The sequence below is a fragment of the Somniosus microcephalus genome, chromosome 2, assembly GCF_052327205.1.
Source record: "Somniosus microcephalus isolate GS21.2 chromosome 2, FLI_Smic_1.0, whole genome shotgun sequence".
In the NCBI taxonomy this organism is placed as follows: Eukaryota; Metazoa; Chordata; class Chondrichthyes; order Squaliformes; family Somniosidae; genus Somniosus; species Somniosus microcephalus.
Genome location: NC_140988.1, coordinates 340477110 through 340489621, shown reverse-complemented (window position 1 = coordinate 340489621; position 12512 = coordinate 340477110). Strand labels below are relative to the sequence as shown.

General features: G+C 46.5%; 1 protein-coding gene across 2 annotated transcripts in view; it reads right to left on the bottom strand.

The window, feature by feature from the left end:
* ccdc142 (coiled-coil domain containing 142) overlaps positions 1–4445 on the bottom strand; it is a 221509-nt gene extending 217064 nt beyond the window's left edge. The window contains exons 1-2 of one of the 2 annotated variants that reach the window (XM_085975438.1): positions 4272–4445; positions 701–921 (exon numbers count right to left, since the gene is read on the bottom strand). The gene's annotated coding sequence lies outside the window, so the exon portion shown is untranslated. The remainder of the gene's footprint in view (positions 1–700; positions 922–4271) is intronic. The other variant, XM_085975437.1, reaches the window with a different exon arrangement.
* Positions 4446–12512: the final 8067 nt, after the last annotated feature.

Genomic DNA, 12512 nt, shown 5'->3' with positions numbered 1-12512 from the left:
CAAGGTAAAGGGCAGGAGGTTTAGAGGGGATTTGAGAAAGAACTTTTTCACCCAGAGGGTGGTTGGAGTCTGGAACTCACTGCCCGGAAGGGTTGTGGAGGCTGGAACCCTCACAACATTCAAGACGCATTTGGATGAGCACTTGAAATGCCATAGCATACAAGGCTACGGACCAAATGCTGGAATGTGGGATTAGATTAGACAGGGCGTGATGGCCGGCGCAGACACGATGGGCCTCTATCCGTGCTGTATAACTCTATGACTCTATGACTCTAGGTGACATGAGGAAAATCTTTTTTACGCAACAAGTGGTTAGGATTTGGAATGCACTGCCTGATAGGGTGGTGGATACAGATTCAATAGTAGCCTTCAAAAGAGAAGTGGATAAATACTTGAAGGAGAAACAATTGCAGGGATATGGGGAAAGTTCGGGGGAGTTGGACTAACTGGATTGCTCTTCGAACGAGCCGGTGCAGACTCGATAGGCCAAATGGCCTCCTTCTGTGCTGTACTATTCTATGATTCTAAAAAAAAAGTTGGTCTATCTATTTTCTTGCCTGAAGACTGCTCTAGTTTCGCAATAACCATGGAGGCAATACACCAGTTTGCATTATGCTAAAGTAGGCGCACACATTACACAACCTTAAAATTACCACTTTGTGCTCGTCTCGCTATTATCAACAAAAGTGTGGAACAATACCAGTCAAGGGGTCCACAGTGCAGCTTTTGCAGAACGTGACAGTATGGCGGTGAGTCATGCTTCCAGCAGCATCCTAGCATGTGCAAGGGTGCTAATGCCCTCAGTCACCTTAGCCAGCCTCCTGGTGGCTTTAAAAATTGTCCAGCACTAATAGTGGCCATCTGTTGCTGCGGAGTACCCAGAATTGGTATGAGAAGTAGGCACATCCATCTCACTGATATCTAAAAATAAATACCCGTTTTCTTAAAAGCATTATTAAAACACTCGTTACATGCAGCACTTTCAAATTATGAGCAATGTTCTCTTTAAGCCGCGGCTCCATGGGTCCTGCGCAGCTGGCTCACCGGCTTTTAAAGGGAAAACCGCGCATGTGTGTAATTTTAAATGGGCCACACAGCCCCAAAATAAATTAGAGGGGATTTTGATTTTGATGTAGTATTCTAATTTAGATGGGGTGGGGGGGGGGGAGGATTCCGTGATTACTAATCCATTTGAAAAGGGGTCCTTCAACCAAAAAAGTTTGAAAATCACTGTTCTAAGTAACACAATTTCCATAGTGGATGATATTACTGGAAAGTTGCAAAAGTCCAAAAATTGTATTTAAGCTACATATTAGAGTAGACTCAAAAATGAATTAGACTCTGTACATACAAAACTAGTTAAGATAAATTAAAATTAAGAGTATATTGTACTGTTCTTTAATATATACAGGGCTTGCTAGTTCCCTGTAGTATAGTGAAATAAAACCCAACTTAGATTGTGTGTTTCTCTTCAATCACTATGACACCAGTATACAATGTATTTACCCACTGAGACTATTGAGGGAAGCCCAATAGGTTCCATTTTTTTAAATGATTGACTGACAGTACTAATGAGTAGCATTTGGCAAACTGTAAGCAACATAGGTTAAGAGAGAAGTACATTAACAGTCAGAAATCTATCATAGGGGCAGGAGAGAATTCCAGATTTCTTTTATCCTTTGTGTGAATATATGTACATTGAAAATGCTTTAAAAGGGTTTCCCCACAATTACTCAGTGATTTTATGGAGTCATTAGCTGAGTCACATAGCAGTTGAGTACTGCAAATGTGACTGTGGATAAGGGAGCAAGAAAAGCCACCAACATTTTCTGTCCTGATTGATATCCACTGATGCTTGATGGAAAGTGCATACTTTGTGTGGCCAGAAGCTGAAGACTCCGATAACCATCCCCCCCCCATCACATAGCCCATCCATATACATAGTCTAGACCAGGGGTGTCAATCGTACCAGCATTTCATGCAGAGCCGGAAGCAGCAGTAGCAGCAATGTGGTGAGTGGGAGCAATGCCGAGAGAGGAGCAGCCAGTAAAAGGGGGAGTGACACCTGGGGACATTACTGTGGGTAAACAGTGAAAGACTGCTTCCACTGGTGGGCGAGAGACCAAGGATTCTCATTGAGCACAAGGAGCTGCATGCCCCGATTTTACATCGCAAGCCCCAATACATGGAGGAGTGAGATGCAGGAGGGCCAAGTACAGGCCGGCAGCGGGCCGCAGTCGTGCTGTGGAGCTGGGAGGAGTACTCCCGCTCCTCCTCGCGCCACAGAAAAGGAGGTTTAAAACAAACTGCCCCTACCATTCTTCAGCAGTTGTCAGTGGCTCCTATAAGGACTACTGTTTAGGCCACTGTAGAACTGGCATAACTAGTCGGAGCTAGCACAGCACGTGTTCCACCTAGTTCTTTACGCATTTTGCAGAGGGTCCTCCAACAAGCGCAGGATCTATTTTGCATATTTAAATTGATTCATCACTTATTTCAGGCAACCGCCAGGTACGCCTAAAAACAGTGAGGGCCAATATGGCAGCAGCCATTCTACTGGCACAGATAAGGTGTAGGACCTCACACCCAGAAATGTATACACTGTGCCTGTTTTATGCCAAAAAGATACTAATTTTGACTCCAGTGTCCAAATAACTCTTGACAGAAGATGGGGGGCAGGGAGCAGCCCCTTGATCGAACTTGTACAACAATCTGGCAGTTTCCACGGTCATTTTTCCTGGTGTTGGCCCACGGATTTATCTGTATTCCAATTTCATAGAATCAGAGTGCCCATCATGCCTGCGCTGGCTCTTTAAAAGAACTATCCAATTAGTCTCACTGCCCTGCTCTTTCCTCATTGCCCAACAAATCTTTCCTTTTCCAAGTATTTATCCAATTCCCCTTTGAAAGTTATTATTGAATCACCTTCCATCACCCTTTCAGGCAGTGCATTCTACATCATAACAACTTGCTACATAAAAAATGTTTTCCACATGTCACCTCTAGTTCTTTTGTCAATTACCTTCAATCTGTGTCCTCTGATTACGGACCCTTCTGCCACTTATTTACTGTATCAAAACTTTTCAATTTTGAACAACTCTATTAAATCTCCACTTAACCTTCTCTGCTCTAAGGAGAACAATCCCAGCTTCTCTATCTAACTTAAGTCTTTCATCCCTGCTACCATTCCTAATGTGTGGTGCCCAGAATTGGCCACAATACTGCAGCAGGGGCTTAACCAGTGTTTTATAAAGATTTATCATAACTTCCTTGCTTTTGTACTCTATGCCTCCATTTATAAAGCCAAGGATCCAGTATGCCTTTTTAACAACCTTCTCTACTTGTCCTGCCACCTTCAAAGACTTGTGCACGTAGACTCCCAGGTCTCTGTTCTTGCATCCCCTTTAAAATTGTACCATTTATATTGCCTTTCCTCATTCTTCCTACCGAAATGAATCACTTCACACTTCTGTGTTAAATTTCATCTGCCATGTATCTACCCATTTCTCCAGTCTATGTCACCCTGAAGTTTGTTACTATCCTCACTGTTTACATTTCAGAGTTCCGTGTCATCCACAAACTTTGAAATTATGCTCTGTATACCCAAGGTCGTTAATATACCTGAAAGAGCAGCGGTCCGAATACTGACCCTTGTAGGACACCACAGTATACTCCCCTTCAGTCTGAAAAAAAACCGTTCACCACTACTCTCTGACCCTTAGCCAATTTGGTATCCATGTTGCCACTGTCCCTTTAATCCCATGGGCTTGATTCTGTTAACAAGTCTATTATGTGGCACTCTTGTCAAACACCTCTCGAAAGTCCAGATACACAACATCCACCGCACTACCCTCATCCACCCTCTCCTTTACTCAATCAAAGAACTGAGTCAAGTTAGTCAAACACCATCTGCCTTTAACAAATAAGTGCTGCCTTCGTTTATTAACCCAACATTTCACAACATGCTAGCTCTGGTTTGCGAATGGCCCAGAAGAAATACTTTGCCCCGCAGCCAGGGCCTGGTGGTCTCTTCTTCTAACTTTGTCTTTATTAAGTACTGAAGATCTAGCCTCTCCTCCAGGATGCAAGGAGCAGGAGGTCGACCTTCCTGCCGCAGGTCGACCCCCGCGCTCCAGGTCAAGAAACGGGGGGGGGGGGGGGTGGAGGGGAGGCGTTGCTAGGCGCGCATCTCCCCCCGGGGCCCACCGTCCTCCCATGTTTACATCACATGCTCATCGGGTTCACGAAGAATGAAAGCAGACATCACTTACCGATCAATCAATATATATATATAAAACAAGGAGAGTCCGTCCCCCGCGGTCCCACGGACTGTGTGTCAGGGGCCAGCCGCCCGCTCCCCCCAATTCTCCTCAAACCGGCCAACGGCCCCGCACGACACCCGGCAACCGCTGACGGAACGCGCGGCGCAGCAAAGCGCAATCCCATTGGGCCGCCGTCCCGTGGCAACCGCTGACAGAACGCACGGCGCAGCAAAACACAATCCGATTGGACCACCGTCCCGTGGCAACCGCTGACAGAACGCGCGGCGCAGCAAAACGCAATCCGATTGGGCTGCCGTCCCGTGGCAACCGCTGACAGAACTCACGGCGCAGCAAAACGCAATCCCATTGGGCCGCCGTCCCGTGGCAACCACCCGCCCTCGCCGCGGTGACCAAGCGAGGCTGCGATTGGAGAGAGCCTGCCTGGGAAGATGGAGGCGGGGTAAAGGTGCGAGGCGGCCGGCAATCGAGGAGGCACGTACTGGCGGCTGAATGTTGCCTTTCATTTAGCCGAACTGTTGAAGAAATACCTGCTCCTTTCCGTCGAAAGTCGCAGTGGATCCGTCACTTATTGTCAACCAAACTAAATGCACAGACTGCCATGGAGGGCTTTGAACTCATGATCTGTACGGATAACTGTAGCTGTAGTAAAGACAGCATGGTTTGATTGACAGCTGGTTGACGGCTGACATCATATCCGGGGGTGGGATCCTACACCATCTTGGCCATGCTTGAAGTACTGTACTACGAGACACAGAGTCAGGACTGAATAAATGGCACTCCACCACAACTGCTTGGGAGACTCGTAATTACCTTATTAAGATAATATTACATGGTACCAGGATTTATAGAACTCACGATAAGGACATACTACAACAATGGAAGGAATAAAACCTCCGGCTAGCCTGCAACTAGAAGGAAATGTGGATGAAAATTGGCGTGTCTTCAAGCAACGCTTTCTTCTCTACCTCACAGCGATTGACGCTTCGACTAGCTCTGGAACACGTAAAGTAGCTTTGTTGCTAACAGTGGCTGGCTCGCAGGCAATCGAGCTGTTTAACACATTTACGTTTGCAGCCAAAGATGATAAAAATGATCTGGACAAGGTGATAGAACAGTTCGACGAATACTGCACTCCAAAAAAGAATGAAACGTATGAGAGATTCGTGTTTCACTCCCGCGTGCAAAAGCAAGGAGAATCCTTTGATGTTTTTTTGACGGACTTGAAAATAAAAGCACAAACATGCAACTTTAGTGACCTGAAGGAATCGATGATACGCGATCAAGTTGTTTTTGGAATACTCGACAAGAAGGTGAGGGAGAGAATGCTTAGAGACAATGACCTAAATTTGGATGCAGCAGTGAAAATATGTCATGCTAGTGAACTCTCAGCCAGCCACACAAAACAGTGAATCAGAAGAGGATGTGGCTCTTCATGTGGATATGGTCTACGCAGCATTACATAGAAACATAGAAGATAGGAGCAGGAGTAGGCCATTCGGCCCTTCGAGCCTGCTCCGCCATTCAATGAGATCGTGGCTGATCATCCAATTTCAGTACCCTGTCCCTGCCTTCTCCCCATATCCCTTGATCCCTTTAGCCTCAAGAAATATATCCAACTCTTTCTTGAATATATTTAATGAACTGGCCTCCACCGCCCTCTGTGGCAGAGAATTCCACAGGTTCACCACTCTCTGGGTGAAGAAATTCCTCCTCATTTCAGCCCTGAATGGCTTACCCCTTATTCTTAGACTATGACTCCTGGTTCTGGACTCCCCAGCCATCAGAAACATCCTTCCTGCATCTAGTCTGTCCAGGCCTGACAGAATTTTATAGGTTTCGATGAGATCCCCTCTCAATCTTCTAAACTCCAGTGAGTATAAGCCCAATCGACACAATCTCTCCTCATACGTCATTCCTGCCATCCCAGGTATCAGCCTGGTGAATCTTCGCTGCACTCCCTCCATGGCAAGAAAGTCCTTCCTCAGGTAAGGTGACCAAAACTGCACACAATACTCAAGGTGCGGTCTCACCAAGGCCCTGTACAACTGTAGCAAGACATCCTTGTTTCTGTACTCGAACCCTCTTGCTACGAAGGCCAACATACCATTTGCCCTCTTAACCGCCTGCTGCACCTGCATGCTTATCTTCAGCGACTGGTGCACAATAACACCCAGGTCTCTCTGCACTTCCCCTTCTCTCAATCTATTGCCATTCAAATAATAATCTGCCTTCCTGCTTTTGCCACCAAAGTGGATAACCTCGCATTTATCCACATTACAGTGCATTTGCCATGTTTCTGCCCAATCACCCAACCTGTCCAAATCGTACTGGAGTTTCACGACATCCTCCTCACAGCTTACCCTCCCACCCAGTTTTGTGTCGTCTGCAAATTTGGAGATATTACATCCAATTCCCTCGTCCAGATCATTAATATATATTGTGAACAGCTGGGGTCCTAGGACCGATCCTTGCGGTACCCCACTAATCACTGCCTGCCACTCGGAAAACGACCCGTTTATTCCAACTCTTTGCTTTCTGTCCGCCAACCAGTTCTCTATCCAAGTCAATACCTTGCCCCCAATCCCATGTGCCTTAATTTTGCACGTTAATCTCTTATGTGGGACCTTATCGAAAGCCTTCTGAAAGTCCAAATACACCACATCCACTGGTTCTCCCTTATCTATTTTACCAGTTACATCCTCAAAAAATTCCAGTAGATTAGTCAAGCATGACTTACCTTTTGTAAATCCATGTTGACTTTGTCCGATCCTGTCACTGCTTTCCAAGTGCTCTGCTATTACATCTGTTATAATAGACTCTAGCATTTTCCCCACTACCGATGTCAGGCTTACCGGTCTATAATTCCCCGCTTTTTCTCTACCACCTTTTTTGAATAGTGGGGTAACATTAGCTACCCTCCAATCCATGGGTACCGTTCCAGAGTCTATCGAGTTCTGGAAGATGACCAGCAATGCATCTACTATCTCTAGGGCCACTTCCTTAAGTACCCTGGGATGTAGACCATCAGGCCCTGGGGATTTATCGGCCTTCAGTCCCATCAATTTTCCTAACACCATTTCCCTACAGATACTGATTTCTTTCAGTTCCTCCCTTTCATCAGACCCTATGTTCCCCGGCATCTCTGGGAGGTTATTTGTGTCCTCCTTTGTGAAGACAGGACCAAAGTATGTATTTAGTTGGTCTGCCATTTCCTTGTTTCCCATTATAAATTCCCCTGATTCTGACTGTAAGGGACCTACGCTTGACTTCACCAATCTTTTTCTCTTCACATATCTATAAAAGCTTTTACAGTTAGTTTTTATGTTCCCTGAAAGCTTACTCTCATATTCTATTTTCCCTTTCTTAATTAATCCCTTTGTCCTCCTTTGTTCACTCCTAAACTGCTCCCAATCCTCAGGATTATTGCCCGCCACACAGGAACAACTATCAGTGATAGTCACAGAGACATCAAAGGACCCAGTCCTGAGTAAATTAATGAGAAATCTTCAAGAGGGCTGGAAGAAAGGGCCATGTAAACAATATTATCACATTCAGTCTGAGCTCTCTGTGGTCAATGGACTACTGCTTAAGTGTGACAGGATAGTAGTGCCCACCTCTATGCGACGAGAAATGCTCAACAGGATACATGAAGGACACCTGTGTGCAGAAAAGTCAAAAAGGAGAGCACGTGAGGCACACTACTGGCCAAACATTAACTCTGATATTGACCAGTTGATCAGCGAGTGTGCTACATGTCAGGAGTATCACTACAAGCAAACAAAAGAGCCCCTCATTACCACAGAGCTCCCATCACAACCTTGGGAAAAGGTCGGAACTGATATATTTCACTATGAAGGAAAAGACTATTTGTTAGTTAGTAATTATTATTCCAATTATCCGGAGATGGCTCTCTTGTCCAGTACCACATCAAGAGCTGTGATAACTCACCTGAAGTCAGTCTTTGCCAGGCAGGGCATCCCTCTAACCCTGGTCTCTGATAATGGCCCTCCCTATGCCAATCATGAGTTTCAGTCATTTGCTTCAGAGATGAGTTTAATCATGTAACCTCCAGTCCGCTCTATCCTCAGGCTAATGGAAAAGCGGAGAAGGGGGTACAGATTATGAAAAGACTATTAAAGAAAGCAGCACACAGCAACACTGACCCATATCTGGCCCTGATGTCGTACAGGGCGGGCCCGCTAGCAAGTGGCAAGTCTCCAGCTGAGCTCTTACTGGGTCGGAAAATCCATACACGACTTCCCAGTTATGTCACACCTGACCACAGAGATGAGGTGTGGGCAGACAAGGCTCGGAAACTACAACAGAAACAAAAAACACTTCATGACCACACAGCCGCTACACTAGTGCCTCTACAGGAGAAAGATATAGTTCGCATTGAAGGGCCTGAGTCATGGCCTAAAAGAGCCACCGTTCTACAACAGGTCACCCCCAGGTCATACAGTGTCATGACAGAGAACGGCAATGTGTTTCGCAGAAACAGGAGGCGCCTACTGGAAACCACAGAGACCTTTCAGCCTCAGGAGGACGGAGAGGATGACGAGATGAGGGAAATGCCACAAAGAGACGAGATGAGGGAAATGCCACAAAGTGACGAAGGACACAGTAATGATAATGTGACAAGGGACCTGTGTGGTACAGACATGAACTTAAGGGATACAACTGGGGTGGTTCAGCAAACAGCCGTTCAGCCACGCAGGTCACAGCGCACCAGAAAGTCTGTAGTTAAACTTGACCTGTAGACAGGGATTGATAAGACTGTAAACAGTTAATGGACTCCTGGGTGTGGGTAAGGTTTATACCTACCTGCAATTAGTTCAACGGTGTAGTTACACTGACTGTTTTGCCGACACGCTTGAGTATTTCCACGACCGGTGGGCGCCGCGGGGACTGGAGTGCGTCGTCAACCCGGAAAACCAAATTTTAATTTGATTTGTTAAGTTTTAGTTGAACTTTTGTTAATTTACAGTCAAATTTGTTTTTGGTCCAAACTAAAAGAGTACACTGACTGTTTCTATATGATGTGAACAAGTGTTCTATGTGTTATGTTATGTTGTTACTGTGTTATGTCTTCATTGAAGGGGGAAGATGTACGGATAACCGTAGCTGTCGTAAAGACAGTGGGGTTTGATTGACAGCTGGTTGACGGCTGACGTCATATCCAGGGGCGGGATGCGACGCCATCTTGGCCATGCTTGAAGTACTGTACTACGAGACACAGAGTCAGGACTGAATAAATGGCACTCCACTACAACTGCTTGGGAGACTCGTAATTACGTTATTAAGATAACATTACACGATCTCTGGATTATTAGTCCAGTAACACAACCACCACGCTACCGTAGCCACTTTTCCCTGATTTTAAACTACTCTTTTGAAGTCTGTTTTACACTTTGGTAGTTGTGTACTCAAACACTAGAGCAGTCTAAAACTAATTTGGTAGCTTCATCACTGCATCCAAATTGTCTTGGAACATAGGAACAGCCCCTCGAGCCTGTTCCGCTATTCAATGAGATCATGGCTGATCCGCGACCTAACTCCAAATACCCGCCTTTACCCCATATCCCTCAATACCTTTGGTTAACAAAAATCTCAGATTTAAAATTAACAATTCATCTAGCATCAATTTGTGGAAGAGAGTTCCAATTTCTACCACCCTTTGTGTGTAGAAGTGTTTCCTAATTTCACTCCAGAAAGGTCTGGCTCTAATTTTTAGACTATCCCACTTAGTCCTAGAATCCCCAACCAGCGGAAATCATTTCTATCTATCCTATCTGTTCCCCTTAATATCTTGAAAACTTCAATCAGATCACCCCTTAAACTTCGCATTTCCAGGGAATTCAACCCTAATTTGTGTAATCTCACCTCGTATCTTAACCCTTGGAGTCGGGGTATCATTCTGGTAAACCTACGTTGCACTCCTTCCAAGGCCAATATATCCTTCCTAAGGGGTGGTTTCCAGAACTGTTCACAGTACTCCAGGTGTGTTCTATAGTCTTTGTATAGTTGCAGCATAACTTCTACCCCCTTGTATTCTAGTGCTCTATATATATAAAGACCAGCATTCCATTAACCATTTTGATTATTTTCTGTACCTGTTCATGACATTTTAATGATTACAGCACGGCACAGAAACAGACCATTCAGCCCAACCAGTCCATGCCGGCGTTTATGCTCCACACGAACCTTCTCCCGTCTTTCCTCATCTAAATCTATCAGCATAACCCTCTATTCCCTTCTCCCTCATATCTTCTTCTTAGGCAATCCCTCGGAACCGAGGATGACTTGCTTCCACATTAAAAATGAGCTCCCAGGTGACTGATTAGTCCAATGCGGGACCTACAATCTCTGTCACAGGTGGGGCAGACGGTGGTTGAAGGGGCGGGTAGGTGGGGTGCTTGGGTTGACGTGCGCTGCCTGCGCTTGGCTTCCGCTTGCTCCCAGCGAAGAGACTCGAGGTGTTCGGCGCCTTCCCGGATGCTTCTCCTCCACTTTGTGCGGTCTTGGGCCAGGGATTCCCAGGTGTCGGTGGGGATGTTACACTTTTTCAAGGAGGCTTTGAGGGTGTCCTTGAAGCGTTTCCTCTGCCCACCTGGGGCTCTCCTGCCCTGCCGGAGCTCAGAGTAGAGCGCTTGTTTTGGGAGTCTCGTATCGGGCATGCGGACAATGTGACCCGTCCATCGGAGCTGATTGAGCGTGGTCAAAGCTTTGATGCTGGGGATGTTGGCCTGAGCAAGAACACTGACATTGGTGTGCCTGTCCTGCCAATGGATTTGCAGGATCTTGCGGAGGCAGCGTTGGTGGTACCTCTCCAGTGCTTTGAGGTGCCTGCTGTACATGGTACATGTCTCTGAGGCATACAGCAGGGCAGGTATCACTGCTGCCCTGTAGACCATGAGCTTAGTGCCAGGTTTGAGGTCCTGGTCTTCAAACACTCTCTTCCTCAGGCGACCAAAGGCTGCACTGGCACACTGAAGGCGGTGTTGGACTTCATTGTCGACGTCTGCCCTTGTTGACAGTAGGCTCCTAAGGTATGGAAAGTGGTCCACGTTGTCCAAAGCCTTGTCGTGGATTTTGATAATCGGGGGGGCAGCACTGTGTGGCGGGGGCAGGTTGGTAGAGGACCTTTGTCTTACGGATGTTTAGTGTAAGGCCCATGCTCTCGTACGCTTCGGTGAAGGTGTTGACGATGGTTTGGAGTTCGACCTCCGAGTGAGCGCAGATGCAAGCATCGCCTGCATACTGTAATTCGACGATAGAGGATGGGACGACCTTGGATCTGAACTAGAGGTGACGGAGGTTGAACAGTTTCCCGTTCTGTAAATTAGCTCCACTCGAGTGGGGAGCTTACTGAGGTTGAGCTGGAGCATTGCAGCAAGGAAGATCGAGAAGAACGTTGGTGTGATGACACAGCCTTGCTTGACCCTGATTCGTACGTGAATTGGGTCTGTGGTGGAACCGTTGGTCAGGATCACGGCTTGCATGTCGTCGTGAAGCAGGTGGAGGATAGTGACAAACTTTTGAGGGCAGCTGAATTTGAGGAGGACACTCCATAATCCCTCACGGTTGACAGTGTCGAAGGCCTTTGTGAGATCAAAGAAGGCCATGGTGCTGTTCCCTGCATTTCTCTTGTAATTGACGTGCGGTGAAGATCATGTCCATTGTGCCCCTTAGTGGGCTGAATCCGCATTGCGACTCTGGGAGGAGCTCTTCGGCCACTGGGACAAGGCGATTGAGGAGGATTCTTGGAAAATATGAGGAAATTCTCCCTCATATGCTTGTCTAGTCTCCCCTTAATAGATACATAGAAACATAGAAGATAGGAGCAGGAGTAGGCCATTCGGCCTCTCGAGCCTGCTCCGCCATTCAATGAGATCATGGCTGATCATCCAAACTCAGTACCCTGTCCCTGCCTTCTCCCCATATCCCTTGATCACTTTAGCCTTAAGAAATATATCTAACTCCTTCTTGAATATATTTAATGACTTGGCCTCAACTGCCTTCTGTGGTAGAGAACTCCACAGGTTCACCACTCTCTGGGTGAAGAAATTCCTCCATCTCTGTCCTAAATGGCTTACCCCTTATCTTTAGACTGTGACCCCTGGTTCTGGACTCCCTGCCATCAGGAACATCCTTCCTGCATCTAGTCTGTCTAGTCCTGTTAGAATTTTATACGTTTCAATGAGATCCCCTCTCTTCCAAACTCCAGCG